Consider the following 19,205-nt stretch of genomic DNA (forward strand, 5'->3'; position numbering starts at 1 on the left):
CGGCCGGGAATCGAACGCGGGACCTCGGAGTGGCGTACCCTTGAAAACCGGTGTACACACTACTCGACAACGGAGGTCGTCAAAAACAACTTTGAACTACGTTAAAATTATTAACAAATTTTCCTTTTATGAATTATTTTAATCAAACCTTTTTTAATCATTTTTTTTTAAATATATTAAAAGTATAATATAGGGAACAACAATCAGACCACATACTGCATTATGTAAATACTAATCTATAATAACCTTTAATTACATACTAAAATATGTAAGTAAATGGGTCTATAAATCATAAAAGAGTAATAATTTCTATCGAACATTCGACACGTAACCGAAGTAGAGCTGGGTAATGAGCCGACTCAGATCTTCCTACGATATGTAACGTAATAGCGAAGTGGACGAACCCAAGGTGAAATACCTAACTTTGTTTTAATGACGTAATTAACGTTTTATTGATTTACGTTATATTCACGTTCGAAAACAAAATCAAAATATTTGGTAATACTCATCATTATTCGTTACAATTATTTTACAAATTATTATTATTTTTTTATATTTATTTAAATACTTTATTGATCACCATAGAGTTAATGGGACCAAAGGCGGACTTAATGCCTGAAGGCATTCTCTGCCAGTCGACCTTTAGGTCAAACAGAAAACCATGAAGGCGGTAATTAAAAATTAATTAACCATATATAACAACATATACATACTTATATAAAACTACATAAAAAAAAACATATACATACATATCCATATAGTATCTACAAAATACATTTTGAACTATACTGTCTATCGTAAAAACATATATATAATATAGCACTAGTTAATTTAATAATGTCATATTGTACTCAATATAATCGTGGTACCACCAAAGATCAATGTATTATTTTATGTATTTGTTCCGGTTTGAAAGGAAAGTGTAATTACACGCACAGACCCTTTGTTTTGCACAAAGAGACCCATCTAAGATACTATAGTATAGTGATAGACTGATAATATCCCACTGCAAAGCAAACGCCTCCCCTCTCTTGAGGAGAAGGTTTGGTCCTTACTCCGCCACAATTCCACTGTTCCAATGCGGATTCCAATACACTTGGCAGAGTCTTATCCAATGCTTGCTCCGAGTTTTATCTCGGAATCATCGGTTATGATTCACGCCTTGTAATCGCTAAGCCATCCCGGCAGTAGATGCCATAGTTAGCGGAAATGTACGAGAATGGGCGATCACTTATCGTCGATCAATATATTTTGACATTTGCTCGTTTGATTTCGCAAAATAATTTAAAAAAAAATGAAAAAGGAAGACCCTTTGTTCTTCCTATTCTTTGTAGATAATTCATCATTAATTTTCAACATTACAACATTAACAGCCGGTAAATTTCCCACTGCTGGGCTAAGATCTCCTCTTCCTATGAGGAGAAGGTTTGAAGCATATTCCACCACGCTGCTCCAATGTGGGTTGGTTGATACACATGTGGCAGAATTTCGTTGAAATTAAACACATGCGGGTTTCCTCATGATGTTTTCCTTCACCGCCAAGCACGAGATGAATTATAAAAACAGATTAACCCAATGAAAATTCAGTGGTGCTTGCCTGGGCTTAAACCCGCAATCGTCGGTTAAGATCCACGCGTTCTAAGCAATGGGCCATCTCATCATAATATAGTGTATTTAATTTTTTTTAACTTATTAATAGCATTATTGTATATATTCAGGTTATAAAAACTTAAAAATTCCTTAGAATCTGTGTCGAATATAATGTACTGCAATAGTAGTATCTAATTTCATCTGAGTAAGATAAAATGTTTAACTCGTATTTACAATTCGTTCCGTATTAGGTCATGAAGTAAAACGTCGTAACTCATGTACAATTGTGAATAATTATAATTTTAGGCAACTATTAGATGCACTGCGTGATAAAATACCGTAGCAGTAACTGGTATTATGATCAGAGGAACTCAGCTATGTGCTGTTATTTAGATGTAATAAGAACCAAATACAGACTATTGCAAACCTTAAAATAAACACTATACATGGTTACTGTTACTAGTCCTAATTACTTTTCTATATTATGAAAACATGTTTATACTATATATGTATAGATCTATTTACTAATGAAGGCGCCCCCTTCCACACATTTTTGAATTCTTTGGTATGAGTCATCTCATGCACCCAAAGACAGTAAAGACAGACAGACGTACAGTTGTCAGCACGATCGTCACACATAATAATGCAAACCAACATTCATTCAAGTGGATTCGTCAATAGATCTATATGTATAACACTCACTGGTTAATCACAAAATCTCAGAAATGATTACACCTACAAACTTGAAATTTGACAGGTAGGTTCCTTATAGGGTGTAGACAGCCGCTAATTTTACGAAACTCTACCCCTAAAGGGGTAAAACGGAGTTGTAATTTCGCACGGGTAGGTAAAGCCGCAGGTTCAGCTAGTTTTTATATATGTTGCGTATAATATTATAATTATATAAATGTAACAATTGTATAACTACAAGAGATTAACATAACTTAGAATATTTTTGAACGAATTATTAATTAAAATTTACATTTGAAATGTTATAGAAATTATAAAACGTATTTTAATGCAGTTTTATATAACAATATACGAAAATAAATGTATCTTTGTTTACATTTTTTTAGAATGTAAATGATTTGGCAAACAACCAAACTTCTTTCTGGAACGCTGAAACTAAATACTGAACGCTCATTGGATGACACCAATGACAATTTAGATTAAAGTCAATTTGCTGAAACCAACTCAAGCCTCGAAGTTCTATGTTGATTATTAAAAGTTTCAGGGAATATATAATAAGTACGAAAAAATATTAATTTATTAATAATATTTTAGTGAGAAAATGTGATACTTACAATATTTTTACATAGAATATAAAATATAAATAATATAAATAACGAGTGCTTTGAATCAGTAAATCTTTTCTGGGGCTATGTATTCGGTTTTACAATAGAACCCCATAAACCGTTCAAGATGCTTCCATTGCCAAATTTAAAAAATGTAAAAAAAAGCCTGTGGATCAGGTTTTTATACAATTAACAAGTTCATCGTTGATACCTTAGGAATGAAATCGATCGCCTTCTGGCTATTTCTGTTACATTGAATATATGTAAAGAAAAAATTTGACAAAAATACTCACTGACTTTCGCCGGTTCTTCTCAGGTCAGTGCATTTTCGAACCGGTGGTAGATTTTGATTTTGCAATCGATGTGTGATGTGTAATGCTTCTATATTGAATAAAGGAATTTTATTTGACGTTTTATTCGACATTCTACAAAATTAAATTAAATTAAATATAATGCTAAAAACAACCGCACGAGAATCGGTAGTCATTATTTTTCATTGATTAATAAATTTCAAATTATTAAGAAGCTTCTAAACATAAGTCCATTTATATTAATATTTAACGATGACTAATAGTTACGTCACATCAATTTAAACTATTGGTATCCTATCAAGTAGGCTCTAATAATATTAAATTAATTCAATTGCAAGTCGATATTATGTAATATATTTGATGATGCGGCCATACCATATAGATACTGCTAGTAATACTTTGAAAATTGATAAATTACATTAAGAAAAAGTATAAAAAAACCAGTTAGGTTTCGTGACTGGTTTAAATATGAAAATTACATTACATTCCATTAACAGCCTGTAAATTTCCCACAGCTGGGCTAAAGGTCTCCACTCCTTTTGAGGAGAAGGCTTGGAGCATATTCCACCACACTGCTCCAATGCGGTTTGGTGCAATACACATGTGGCAGAATTTCGTTGAAATTAGACACATGCAGGTTTCCTCACGATGTTTTCCTTCACCGCCGAGCACGAGATGAATTATAAACACAAATTAAGCACATGAAAATTCAGTGATGCTTGCCTGGGTTTGAACCCGAAATCATGTGTTAAGATGTTCTAACAACTGGACAATCACGACTCTTAAAAAAAAAAGAAAATACTTCATGGTAAAATCGCTAATAGTCAAAATAATCAGAATCGATCTTATAAACCGCTAAGCAACTGGTATATTATTGATTTATTGATGGTTCTAGCTGTAATTAACCACTTCATGTTAAAAGTATTGAAATAAATAAATCGACGATTACCTAACTCGCTAATTCGGTTATCCATTCATAACGGGTCAGGAGAGGTCGAATTGTAATAGTTGTTAATCTGTTCGTTTTTTTTTTATTTGATTTTATTTGATATTTTAACATAGTTTATAGACACATACATTTTCATTATTTTTCTATTACTTATAAAACAGTTTCTGTTTTATATAATATACTCACAATTATGACATTTTAGCAACTAAGTTGAATTGAATGGGAGGTGATGATATTCAAATATTAACATAAATTACATTTTAATGCGTAATTCGATGAAAGCAATCATTTAGATATTTTTCGTTATTTAGTTATTAAATAAGAATATCGTATTATCAATCAACAGTCGGTGACATCAAACGCATACTTATATATGTAAAAAAAAATCTTTCAAAAAAACTCTATCTAATAAAAAACGTAATTTTTTTTTTCTTTAAAAATTACGTTTCTGACTGTGTTCTAATAAATATTGTTCGATTTATGTCATTGCAAAAAGAAAATAACGGCCTGTGTATAACCCCACTGGCTAAGGCGTCCCTTTTTTAACGGAAGGTGTAGAACACATACCACGCTGCTCCAATGCGGGTTAATTGAGAAGACCAGCGAGTTTTTATATTATAACCAATCTTAGGAAAGAAATTGCTGCAGATGGTGAAATCGGCTTTTTTTAAATTCTTTTATTAATAAAAATAGTATATTGTTGAGCGAAAAATATAACATACATTATTTATCACAGGCTTAAGAATACAATTTTTTTATATATTCAAATAATTTTAATTCTACAGCTTTAGTGCACAGTCTGCAATTTTTGCAGTGCAATTTTATTATTGCAAGAAATGTAGTTAAGAAAAATATATAATTTCGACAATCAGCAAGTTTATTTTCGGTAGAGTCTACTTTCGGAACCGGTGGTACCATAGAATACAAATCTGTAAAGCCTACTTGATTAAACTATATTTTTATTTAAGGAATTAAACAAATATTCTAATTATTTCGATAAAATATTCGAAAGCTAGATAATTTTGACAACGAAGCGATACCCAGTACGATTTAATTTAACTGTCTTACTTACTTACACAGTGCATATGTATGTATTGTTTTGAATTTACCCTCCGTAGTTCAGCAAAGAAAGTGTAATGGATAACGTACGTTATTCTTAACCTAATATTGTGACCAAAATTCTGGCCTGACCTTTCGGGGCGGAAGCTTGTTGTGATATTTTTTGGGAAGAATGTTTAAAGAAAATCTTACAATGTCCTAATTGTAAAAACACGACGTCCAAGATTAACTGTCTAATTAGATTTTCATAAATTGATATTTTAAAAATTGATAAAAAAATTTTAATAGTATTCTACAAGATATGCCAATTGTTACGACTAAATCCATATTCTAGCTAGTAGCCATATTCTGGCTAGTTGCCTTAACCTCAAAGCCAGCAAACAAACATCTGGCAAAAAGTTTAAATAAATTGTAAACATTCTCTTTTAAATTTTTTTTTGCTCGTTTTCTTTTATGTTGTTTTCGTTTTTGTTTCTTTATTTTTTGACTTGTCGTGTTTCTTCTCAAAAGCTTCCTCCCCTTCAAAGGCTTCTTTCCGTTGTAACTATTAAAAAAGTTGGTATTTTTGTACAGAAGCTTTTGGAAAAGGTCTAGTTATTGAAAGTAAAAAAATGATTTGGCCGCGAGACCTAAATTTAATTTTAAATTTATATTAAGTAAGTAAGTTAAATAAGTAAGTTTTTTTACACTGGATATTATTTTAAATCAATTTCGTGGGAATATTAAACAGCGACCTTTAGTACGAATTCGGTCATGTTCGAATACAAATTTCCAGCGTCCTTTCTGATCATTTTATTTCGGTTGCTTTGAAATAAATTCCTAGTTTTTATACATTTTCGGAAAGCTAATTAAACAACTATGTTTTTAACATAATCTGCAGAACAAGTTTCATAATGATTTTTTTTGTTTTTCAGGCATATTTGAGGGAAAAATATAAAAAAATATTGAAATAATATCGTTTTCCGTCTCGCATTTTTAAATTTGGACCGATAATTATTGTTTAAATATTGAAAAATATCCAGTGTTTAATCGTTTTTATAAATCAGAAGAAAAAAGTAGATTTTAATCGAAACTTTTTTTTAATAATTTTTTATTTAAATACAACATCAAAAACTATCGCGTTCGCTTGAGCCTCTCTAAGCAGCGTCGGTGAGCTCGATACTTTAATTATGCAATATTTATGAATTTCCGTAGTTACATTTTGCATGTTCGTTATATTATTAATTAATTCATTCTTATGTGATATATTTTAATTAACGTTTAAATGTGAAATTTAACGGAAATCATAGTTGAATGTTTAAAAAAAATTTGATATAACCATAATTATGTCGCTTTTTGAATTTGTTTAATTTAATATATTTCCTAATAATTTGGAACCTTTCGAAGGAATTTCATCTAGCAATCTGAGAGAAATTTTTATATTGCACTGGTTTGTGGTAACATAGTGTATGTCTTATCCTCATCCGAAGAAATTGCAATCCGACACGTCAGAGAGACACAAAACTAATTGTTTTACGTGCTTTCCGGTGCACGAAACCTAGTTGCTTCTATTCAGTATTTTTTTTCCTATACATATAATAAAATTGGACCGCTACAACAGCTTTTTACTAAATATATATGTATGTATACACTGTCCAAAGCTAGTTATTAAATAAAATGTTTAACGAAAACTTCATTAAAATTTATATATTATTAAAATATTTATATATTATTGCCTTTTGTTTGGTAGCGTTTAGTGGATGTAAGCTTTAAGTAGTAATAAAGTAATTCTTACACAACCCTTCTTTCCGCGTTCGAGAATAATCTCATTGCTCTATATCGTATTTAAATATATAATCTGTATTCTGTAATACTTAGTCGCATTAGAACTGTTGTTTGGGAAACTATTTGTCTCAATTTTATATAACGCAATGATTTGAATGTATTAAAGGCTGTATGGTGCAATGCCAAGATTATGTTAAAAACGTATAAACATTTTATGAATAAAATAAATAATTTGTAACAACTTTTGAGCCTTAAGTTTGCATCAGATTTGAGTTTTTTAACTGGCATACAAGCATGTGATGAAGCTTTAATGATAATGATGAAAGGACCGAGCAAAATATAATAATAAAGGCAAGTTAAGCACGTTAATAAAATGGTGCTTACCCAAAATTGAATGAGCGACCTTTCGATTAAGATCCAAAATTTTAATTCACTGAGCAATCTCGAGTATTTTTTTTATGTTATATGTAGGCAGCCAGCAAGTGGGCAATCTGATAGTAGATGGTCACCACTACTTTGAAATATTAACCATTTGTTACATAACTAATGCACTACAAACGTAGGAAACTGAGATTTTATATCCCTCGTGCCTGTATTTACAATAATAAAAATAATTGTATATCTGTTGTAAAATTGCACATATATTATAACTGAGGTCAAACATGTATTTTGTTTCGTTTATTTATTTTCTCATCACACCTAAGATAAAATCAACTAACTTTAACAACAAAACAAAGAAATAATAAGACTCGTATCATATTCTTTATTACGAGAAATATAATCATTCATAGCTTATCTATGTACACAAATATATTCAGGATTCCATACACACATATAAAGTATTTATTTTGCTTAACGGAATAGTTTCGTAGCTATTATGTTATTTAAATCAACCGCACAATCGCGACTTGAAACGAAGTCGCAGATAAAGCTAATCTCATATAATTATATCAAATAAATTAATATATTACGTTACATCAACGCTAAATCTATATTCGTGAGATTTTACTATCTACTCATTTATCTATCTATTCATTTAATTCTATAGCGCACCCAATGAGTCACGATCGTTGGTGATCTAAGGCTCATTCTAGACGCGTTTGATCTACTTTGTCTCAAACACTATTTTATTTTTACATTCCTTGAATTAACAATCACTTCGGATTTGTTTAAATTAATCTTTTATTATTAACATTAAATATATCGTTAGTGCTGTCGCTTATTTTTTTGATTGTCACGATTTAATATGAATTATGACATAAATAGACATCGATTTGGTAGACGGAAGACACTCTCACACAATTATGTTGCGTCCATATTTTCTACATTTGTATAATGCATATAGTTGACTCAAATATTTGACGAGCTCTGTGTTCGAGTATTGTGTTCACCGGTTTTCATTGGCAATTTATTCATAATACTATATATACTGGATTCTGTACACGAAATTCAAACTTAGAATAAACTAACTAGTTAAAGCACTACCAACTTTTAAATATCAAATTATTGCTGAGGTTTTTTTTGAGAAACCCAATAAAGTTTTATTGGGCCATCATCAAGATGGCCTCGTGGTAAGAACTCGTCAATCTTAATCCGTGACAGCAGGTTCAATTCCTGCATTTTTATGTGCTTATTTTAAATTTATCGATCATTCCTTGCTTAGTGATAACGGAAAACATCGTGAAAAAAAACCGCAAAATTATTAGAGCAGTGCGATGGATTGTGAGCTTGAAAAATTGTCTTAATAAGGCCCTTTGCCGAGATGTTGGTAATTTTAAGTTTGGTACTTTAATTCAAACAAAAGTCAATCAAACTAATATTGATTACGTTTGTACAATCATTTTAAGTTTTACGTTTACTAATTAGAAAAGGTAATATGATTATGATATCTCCACAAATTTGTTAAATATACTCTCTCACACGTACGTAAAAACACACACTTTTATGAATAATTAATAATTAAAAACAATGTTAGTTACACAGGATTGGAGTAACAATTTATTATTATAATTTTTATTAATAAAATCATTCGTTCTTATAGACTATTGATCTGTCGTATACACTTAACGACTTATTGCGTTTGATTGACAGAGGTGTGTTAATACCGTGTGCGGGTTTCTAAATACTCTATTTGTTAATCATTAATTAACTTTCAAATTTTAACATACATTTATACTGATAAACGAGGAAGCGTTTTTTTTGGAATGCATCACTGAAACAAAACTACTAAACGAATATACATAAAACTAGAAGAAATAGTGCATTTCAAAGTTCTGGTATGTAATATTATTTTATACGTAGGTAGATACGCTTCGCAATTTACTCCATTAATTTAAATGATTAACGTGATAAATGTGTATATCGTGTTCAATTTAAAATTATCTGAGAAGATAGAATTACAGGTGCTAAAAAAGTTGTTGAAGGCTTGTTTCGCTGTTCGTTGTGAAGATATGATTCGTTACGAAAAATGACGTGTTTTTATTGGGCAGGATGATGTGAAACTATTAAAAATAATTTTCTAAAGTTTTATGAAGATCGAGTCAAAAAGTTATTTGAAACTGCTTCTCTAGTAAAACTATCGCTATTCAAGCTACGAATGCATTAGTAATTAATAGATTAATAAAATTAAAGAAAATTATTCTTATATTTCCTTATAATAAGCCTAAATATGTTTGTTGTGATAAAAAATTATAATAGATATATGTAGTTATCAACAACAAAAAGTATAATAAACATAACCAACCTCTTTAGATCATTATTATTACTAAATATATAAATACCTGTCTGAATAATGACAGTTACCAATACACAGGAGCAATATAGCAATACCGGTTTCCCATAGTAGAATTAGATATTACTAAACTCAATATATTTGAAACATTATTGGCTAATGGCGATTGCATTTAAGTATTTACGTTTATGACCAATAAAACTTGGAACAATACGTTCGTATTAATCGATAGTATTAATGTATTGCTTAATATACAATGTACACTTTCATCGACCTTCAGTTTGAAATGGTCAAAAGCACTTAAAATGTCGTTCGATATTTAAGACCTTTTTATACTGTCCGATACGATATCGTAGATATGAGTTTTGAATATGATGTGTTTTTAAAACGGGATTTTTACCATGTTTTTTATTTTTCACGAGACCGAACAAGACATTCGTAGATAATGTCGAAATATCGAGTTCCACCAAATAAAAATAAGTTTTAAATACTGTTAGTAATAAAAATAACCATGTTAATTTCAAATCTTATATGATGTGTTTTATTATAATAATAAAATATATAACAATTTTGAAGTATGCTCGACGTTGAACACGACTTGATGCGTAAATTCAAAAGTCTTTTGAAATTGAAACCGGAATAAATTATATCATTACGCGAAGGAACGAATAACGAACGCTAATGGTAAATTTATGTTACGGTAAAAGTCAACCTGCATTAGTTCCACCGACCCACATTGGAGCAGCGTGGTGGACTCCAAATATTTTACTCAAAAAGGAGAAGAGGTCTCTTGTGACCGGTGGGACGTTTACCGGCTGATACTACTTACTATAAGCAAAATTGCCGGCATACGTTATTTGTCATGTACTTATACAAAAATCTTCTCCGAAATGCTTTGCGACTCTAGGTATAAGTTTAATGTACACTAAAAAAAAAAAATCGCTAATAATTTATTTCATTTAAATAATTTAAAAAAAAAACATCACTTCGTTAATTAACATTGTTTCCTCGGTCTCGTGACTTCGGCTTAAACTCTGGGTCAGTAATTTCTTCGAAGAGTGTACTTATGTTTACGTTCAATTTAGTGCACTACAATATGTCCTGTTAAATGACAATTTCAATACAATATTTTCTCATATATTTTATAATCTATAATTTAGCCTCATTGATAATGTGTGTATGCGAAAAACGTTACTCCGAATGAATACTTAAATGCACGAATATCGGATCGGATAATAAAAAGGTTGTAATGGTGTGCGTGACTTACTACAAATGCCAATCGGATATACACATTTTATCTAACTAGGCTATTAGTTTACGTAATATTCAGATTATTTTTATATGTATAGGATTGCCTGTCGGCTGTCCATGTACTAGTATAACGTTAATTATAAATCATATTTATAAACATTATATTATATATTATATATCGGATGGTGTAACGCGGTTTTAAATCTACATATGCGTGTGTACATAATTCACTCACACAGATAAGTACAAGATTGAAAACCACATCTACCAATTACGAATACAATTAAAAATGTAACAACTAAATTTGATATAAAAAGTTTTCATAGGAAATGTTTGATAAGCATGTCTTGTATAAACAAATTAAATCTCAGCTTTTTCATTGACTCCGGTTATTTTTATTAAAATTTTCATATTGCACATTAGTGAATGGCCTCTGCATATTATCTAACACTTCCATGCAAGTCTTTAGGCGCTTTGGTAACTGGTTGAGTAGAACAATCTTCATATTAAATTATCATTATCACATGTATGATGGCACGTCACAGGGGTCATTGAACGCAATCTTGTAGAATAATTGCACTGTTTATTTATTTCATATAAATTTATTAGGAGGAAGAGCTGTTTGAGTAAGTACCATCCATTATTCACCTATTCTACGTCAGTATTGTTGAGTTTAAGTATAAAGGCTGAATGTGCCAGCGTAACTACAGGCACAAGGGCCATAATATCTTAGTTCCAATGTTAGTGGTGCATCGGTGTTGTGAGGGTTACTATATTCCTCACAGTGTCAGTATTTAAGGGCAGTTACAATCAAGTAACCCATTTACCAGTCTGCTTATTCATGGCTTAGATAGGCAGGTTAAATGGGCTACCCGATGGTGAGTGGTCATCGGTGTTCAAAGAAACGGTACCTTATTAAATTTTAACCTTAAAATTTCTTACATACATCTTCAACCTTGGAAACTGAGATGTTATGCCCCTTGTGCCTGTAGTTACACTGAGTCACTCGTTCTTCAAATCCAAACACAATAATACTAAGGTTTGCGGCTTTGCCGTAGAATATATGATCAGTAGGTAGTGCACAGACGATCTTGCAGAAAGACCTACCATCAAGTAGCTTACCAATTTTACAGTAAAGAAAAGTAAATAAAGAGTTATGAGACGGAGATAATTCTCAATGGACTACATGGACTACACAACATGTATGCAAACATATGTGCACTGAGTCTTTAAAACTTTCTAAGAATTTCTTGTCTGATATTCTCAATATCGTTTGACATGACATGGATTTGAACCTAGCATTTTGAGCACTATAGATTCTACTAGACTAACAAAGCAATGATGAATAATGTTTGAGTGACGTAACATATTTAATATCGATACTTCTCAGATTTCCACTGGTATGATTTAAATCGATAATAATAAATCGTAGAACATTGAACAACGCGCTTAGGTAACCTAATTACGTAGGAATACCATGTTATAGATACAAATTCGGTGTTTGTTCGTTCAATAGAATAGATTTGTTTATTTTTCTTCTCGTTATTTACTTAAATAGTTTTCATGGACCTTTTTATTCAATATATCGTTCCAAAATGTACGATTGTATATTTAAAAAAAAGTCATGTTCACAATTTTATATCAAAAATAAATAATGACATAATTATTATGCTTTTTTTGTAATAAGCATTATATTATTTATTTTAATTTCAATTTACTACATATTTTTTATCTATAACAATGTTATAAATATGAAATATTTGTTTGTTTGTGTTTAGGGAGTAATATCCAGAACTAATAATCTAATTGTGAAATAATTTTCACTGACAGAAAGTTCCATTATTCCGGAATTGTATAGAGTGCCAATCATATTTATATCATATAATTTTCTTATTACTAAAATATACCCGTGCGAAGCCGGGGCTGGTCGCTAGCCCTTAATAATAATTCTTCTGTAACCGATAACCGATTTTTGACTATTGACTATTTTGTGTATTTGAGAGGGATAGATTGGACCCGATAGATGTCACTGTAATCGAGAAGTTAAAAAATGCCTAATTCACCCTTACGAAGTCACAAGTCGAAGAAGGGGAGATATTATTTAATATTAAAAATAATAGATTTATCGATATTTTATTTTTATTTTACTTGGTGGTAGGGTTTTGTGCAAACCCGTCTGGGTAGGTACCACCCACTCATCAGATATTCTACCGCCAAATAACAGTACTCTGTATTATTGTGTTCCGGTTGGAAGGGTGAGTGAGCCAGTGTAATCACAGGCACAAGGGACATAACATCTTAGTTTCCAAGGTTGGTGGCGCATAGGCGATGTAAGGAATGGTTAATATTTCTTACAGCTCCTTTGTCTATGGGCGGTGGTTACCACTTACCATCAGGTGGTCCATATGCTCGTACGCCAACCAACGCCATAAAAAAAAAATACTTCGTTATATCATTAGAGCACAAACAATTGATAGTTAAATAACAACACTAGACAGTGACGCAACAGAGCTGTGATCGCGGCCGCACGCGCTTTCTTCCGTAAAATTTAATTGTGCCGATACAAGTACACTGTTGAAAAAAAATCTTATAACTTGTTTAATTTAATATAACCTTCTATCTCTGTATAAGATTCCGTATAAAAGAAAAAGTATATGAATATTATAATTGATATCACACCTTTTTTTCTATATATAATAAGTGTAGTAACTCAAATATGAAATACTGACTAATCTTTCTACATTCGTTTTATTAAAATCTCAATTAATAAAACTTTTGAACGTAACTGTACATCACACTCGATACCGACTTGCGGTTACAGTATTAATGAACTTCCCTACTTTTTATCGATATTATTACTACAACGTGTTATTTCCTCCGATTATCGATATGTGCCCACGACACAACACTGCCTTCCTGTGTATAGTAACAGTAACCTATTTAACTAACAACGTCAATACATAATAATTGTCACCGAATAAGTATTTTTTAATATAAATTGATGTTTATACTAAATAATAATAGATTAGTACTTATTAGACAAAATAAAATTTACAATTGACAAAAGTGCGGAGTTCGTTGATTTCCATTTGGACATATGAATTTAATTGCACAAAGTTATATATTTATAATGTATACATTTCATTTGAGACAAAGTTTAAATACTGGATATTTTGTTTAAAAATTTTGATTCCAGAATTAAAATGAAGATTCAGTTTAATTTTTGAATCAAAATCACACAGTTACAATCATCAACATCGTTGACAATCATTTAAATTGATATTATACTTCTGCCCTACGAATACTTGACTTCAAGATTGTGATACAAATTCTAATTTAATACGCATATACAATACCAATCTGTGCTTATGTAAATAAATAAAATGAATCGAAGGATTTTATTAAAAAAGGAAAATCCACCTCACGATGTCATAAGGCAGCTAGGCTGTTTGGATCATTCTCCGAATTATACAAATCGTGTCGAGGTGGCTGGTGTAAATTTTATTAAGTAATAAGCTAGAAATTGATAGGGTTTGCTCAGCAATTTTATTTTGCCACTCCGTGACTATGTGGTCCTAGCCTGCCAAAAGGTCGTTGACCGCTGCTATAAGTTATAATTAATTTTCAATGTAATATCGTGATTATACCATCAAGTAATTAATCAACTTTTAAATACGTTCAACGCAGCGTAAAACAAGGTGAAAATATTCGATAATAACTGGAAACAATAACGATAAAATTAGTTGATTGTTTATTATTTTCCATAAGTGCTCAAGGTAAGCACTAATAAAAGATAATATTAGGTATCTGTGTACGATGACGACCGTTTTGGGATTATTTAAAATAAATTAAAAATAGAGTTTCTGTCACGGCATTCGAGTCGATATCGCCGATAAGCAGAGACGAAACAGTTTGTTTTTTGTGTACAGTACAGGTACGTGGACGATCAAATGGACCACCTGATGGGAATTGGTCACCACCAGCACCACCGATAGACATTGGCTTTGTAAAAGTAAGAAACATACCTTACGTCGCCAATGCGCCCCCAACCTTGAGAACTAATGCATTAACACAAGCTCACCCATTCTGCAAACCGGAACACAACAGTACTAATTATTGCTGTTTGTCCGAAGAATATCTGATGAGTGGGTGGTACCTAGCCAGACCTGCCTGAAATTGTCCAAGCCTACCATTAAGTGACCAGTACTAACTTTCCCTTTTCTTCTCTGTTTTCCAAGTGATTTTCTTATTTTTTGTTTGTTACCTATTGACGAGCTTTAGCGTTATTAGTAAATAAATATTTTGAAATAATATTCCTACAAAAAATATATTCTTTACATGTTAATTAAAATAGGTTTTCCATAAACGCATAGTTGAGTAAAGTTTCATATCCATTGGTAAACGTGACCACATATTTTTTAAAGCAAAAAATGCGAGCTCACCTTCATCGAGTACTTTTATTAGTAGTCCACCTTTGTCTATCGATACGAATATAAGAATAGATAAAGTTACACTAAATGCATTTAAATTACTCGAATATATACACTTTACTACTAAATCGGTCGTTTAGTGTATTCCTAAAGATTATTGTGCAATTAATTATTTTAATTACTTTTTTTTAAAAACTCCGCTCCGAATACTTTAATATATTTGCAACACATCAAGACTAAAGTTTTAAATATATTGCAATAAAATTTATTTTATAGTCTATTGCGTCGAAAAATTGTAAGTGTTTATTTGATTAAGACAGTAAAATAACATTGTGGTGATCTCTTCCTGGCCGTAATGATCACGGCGGCTATACACAAAAGCGACTATATGATTGCGCAGCACGTATTATAGTGCACAATTGTGTGCGCAATAAGAAGTATACTCGATTCCCACACTCAATAGCCCAATAGCATTCCAATATGGCCGGAAATATTTCAGGCGTAGAATCAACGGTTTTATACATATTCCGAGACTTTAAAATAGTTTTCAACAGCACCCAAGAAAAACTATTTATAAATGTTTGATTAAAACTAATTTAACATGAAAAGTAACGCTTACGTGTCAAATTGTATTATCATTCGTATAATAAGTTAGCATGTAAAACTTATTGGAAATGAGGCAATTCGGCAAAAGAACTTGCTGAGTTTATTTCGTCGGTTTTTCTCAAATCAATGTAACTCAAGTAAATGTACATACAATTTCATACACTACTAATTTTTGTTCTCATTCTTTAATGCTATGTGCATCTATCTCAATGAGTTGAGACTATGAACATGAGCAATTTTGACACCTGAAACATACTTGGACATAGTACTAAAAACTATAATATCGCGCAAGTTGTATCAGATTTTCTAAGAGATTTAAAAGAGCATTGTATCTCATAACAGGTATTAGTTAGTGCTAAATAAATATTTCGACTCTGACTTGTACTTACAATAAAAAAAAACTATCATGTAAATGACTCATACTCGAGTCACTTATGAAATCATAGTGGATTGCAAAATTTACTTTTCCCATTGAGCATTGCACACAGGAATTTACAATCGCTGGTTAGGATTTATATATTTTGCATTTATCGCTTCAAGCATAATTAAACATGATAGAAATTTAAAAAAAAAAACTTTTTCTTCTTTTGCGGCAATTTTGTTGTTAACCAAAAACACATAGTTGAGTAAACTTTTTGTTGGATAAGAATGGTTCAAAATTCAAGTTTTCTCACATCTCTACTAAAAAGTAAATTTTTTTTGCTTTTAAAAATATGTTAATAATTTGACGCGTAGATTTATCATAAGTGACCTTTCGTGTATGATATAATATATTTATATTTAATTAATTATATCTGTTCATTAGTACCATAAGATATAAAATTATAGTATTAGTAACTAAATATGAGCTCTATTTCAAATGATAGAAGATTTTTATCAGTTAATTTTAACTACATATTATATGGAGTTGCGCACGCGCAAGAAACAGAGCGCGACAGCCTTATACAAACGTCGCACACTATAATCTCGTTTGGAGATTGTGTAACATTCTATCTTAAGGCTACAAATATAATAAATAAACATACGAGAGAGACAATTAAGAATTTCCATTTCATAGGTTATTCATCATTAGTAGGCTCATTTGCACCTCTGCCTATTGAGAATTAAAAAAAAAAATAAACTATCAAATCGATTTTAATCTACATTTAATACTGTCGAATCGATTTTAAATTAAGGAAATTTGGTGGGCACCTTAATAAATTTTCGCCAACCAAAAATTATCGTTCCATCAACATGATTGGCTTGAGACAATATTTAAGTACATATACAATAGAATAATTGTAGTATTCTCTTTTTAATTATAAATTACTCGTTTTTACTCGCGACACTTATATTAATTAGATCTTACTCACACGCTTCGCTTGTCATTAAATAAAAAGTGAAGACGGAACAACGGAATTCAAAGCTATCCTATAACCATCTATGAAAGATTCCACTTCAATTGGTCTTCGTCTCATACGTTTAATGCACAATTATTTTTTTTATTAAAACTATGTTGTAAGCACAAATATTTATGTTATATTATTATCAATATTATATTAGCTATAATATAATTCTGAATACCATCTGAAAAAATCTTGAATTTATTGAATTTTATTTTTCTAACTTAAAAGTTTTTTTTTCTGATTTTTGTGGCACGTTTCTTTAAATTGTTATAAATTGATTATTTTTGTTACAGGTAAGTCTGATATTCTTCCATCATTACTAAGGTAAGTTTCTGCAGTAATATTATATACAATATAGAAAAAATAAAGGTCAGTGACCAGAAGAAATTGCAACACAAGTCAGTGGCGCCTTAAATCGAGAGCGGCGGTTAGTGAAACTTTTACGTCAAATAAATATTCTTTCACTCACGTGTCGGTCAGTTTCACGTAAGGATTCAATGTTTGTTACATAGATGGCATTAGTTTAGAATATTGTCTTAATTTACATTATATTATACTAGATATTTAAGACTTCCGGTTTTAAAGTTTGTATGATAACATGGACCATTAAAAAACTTTCTATACATATATTAGTAAAGTAAAAAATGAAATGAAGAAATAGTAATACAATTGTATTTACCATAATTTTTTTCATGACAATGAACGTCTTGTTAATTATTTTTATAGTACGGGATACGGTAAAAAAACGCCACGCCACCTTCTTTGGGTCAGGTTACTGTATGCACAGATTAAGCATGCTTAATCGATTTCGAGAAAACGATTCATCGATTCTATGGAAGAATAATATATCCCTTTGTCTGTACATTTTTTTTTGTCTGTCTGTTTCGTTGGTCTCTTATAAGGCTGTATAGCACGAGATCGTGGATCCAAAGCCCAGGTTGAGCCGATAAAGAGTAGATTTTATGTCGTGAAATCAACTTTGGTGTCTGCAGCATCAGTTGGCAGTTTGCAATTCTAGCTCTCCCGCATCTCTTAAAGCACCTTAAACTGTTTGTTTGTGTGCGACTATAGCAATGTGTGCACACACATGTACACTATATAATAATATGTCGCGCAACCAACCTAATCTCTATTTGAGATTGGCCGCGGGACATAAATATTTGTCTACAAACTTAACTCTGGCCATTGTCCCTCTATGCTTCATAGGTATCACTATGAGGGCTACTTAAACTACATAACTTGCCATTAATTATCAAGGTCAATTTAAAAGCCAAATAATTAAATTGGATTTTTTTTTAAATATTCATTTAGGACGAAATCAGCTCAACAGTTATATTAACAGCATATTATATTTTAAAATAAATAGTCTTGATACATCATTATTATTGTTATGTCGGTTTTGATGTTTATTTAATGAACGAAGTTAAAAATATTACTTACCCGCTGATTGCTTCGTAATATTTAATTTTCTATGAAATAAATTTTAATGCTGCCCTTTTGCAGCTTACTAGAAGAAGCTTTACTTTGTTTACCGCTTTTATTAGCTGACCGTTTAAATGACACCCGTTTTAGAATACGTTGCACTGAAATTAATAATTGTATTATAAATATTCATGGTGAATGTAAGACTTAATGCTGTGATATGCGGAAACAACCAGGCCTCCACGTGACTGTGGCAATTTTAATAAAGTCCTAACGGTATTCTGAAAATCATTGAAAGTAGTTTAAGAATTAGGTACTTCGCGAGACAATGCGACCTATTAGAAGTGGTGATAGTCAAGGATCTAGATTAAAGACTATTGATTTGACTGTGGACTACGATATGAAATATAAA

At 30.9% G+C, this 19,205-nt stretch overlaps 1 protein-coding gene across 1 annotated transcript in view; it reads left to right on the forward strand.

Moving 5' to 3' along the window:
* The window catches only part of LOC113395738 (angiotensin-converting enzyme), a 169,363-nt gene that overhangs the window by 36,997 nt on the left and 113,161 nt on the right, over window positions 1-19,205 (forward strand). The gene's annotated exons all lie outside the window — the stretch shown is intronic.

This window comes from Vanessa tameamea, chromosome 7 (assembly GCF_037043105.1).
Source record: "Vanessa tameamea isolate UH-Manoa-2023 chromosome 7, ilVanTame1 primary haplotype, whole genome shotgun sequence".
NCBI lineage: Eukaryota > Metazoa > Arthropoda > Insecta > Lepidoptera > Nymphalidae > Vanessa > Vanessa tameamea.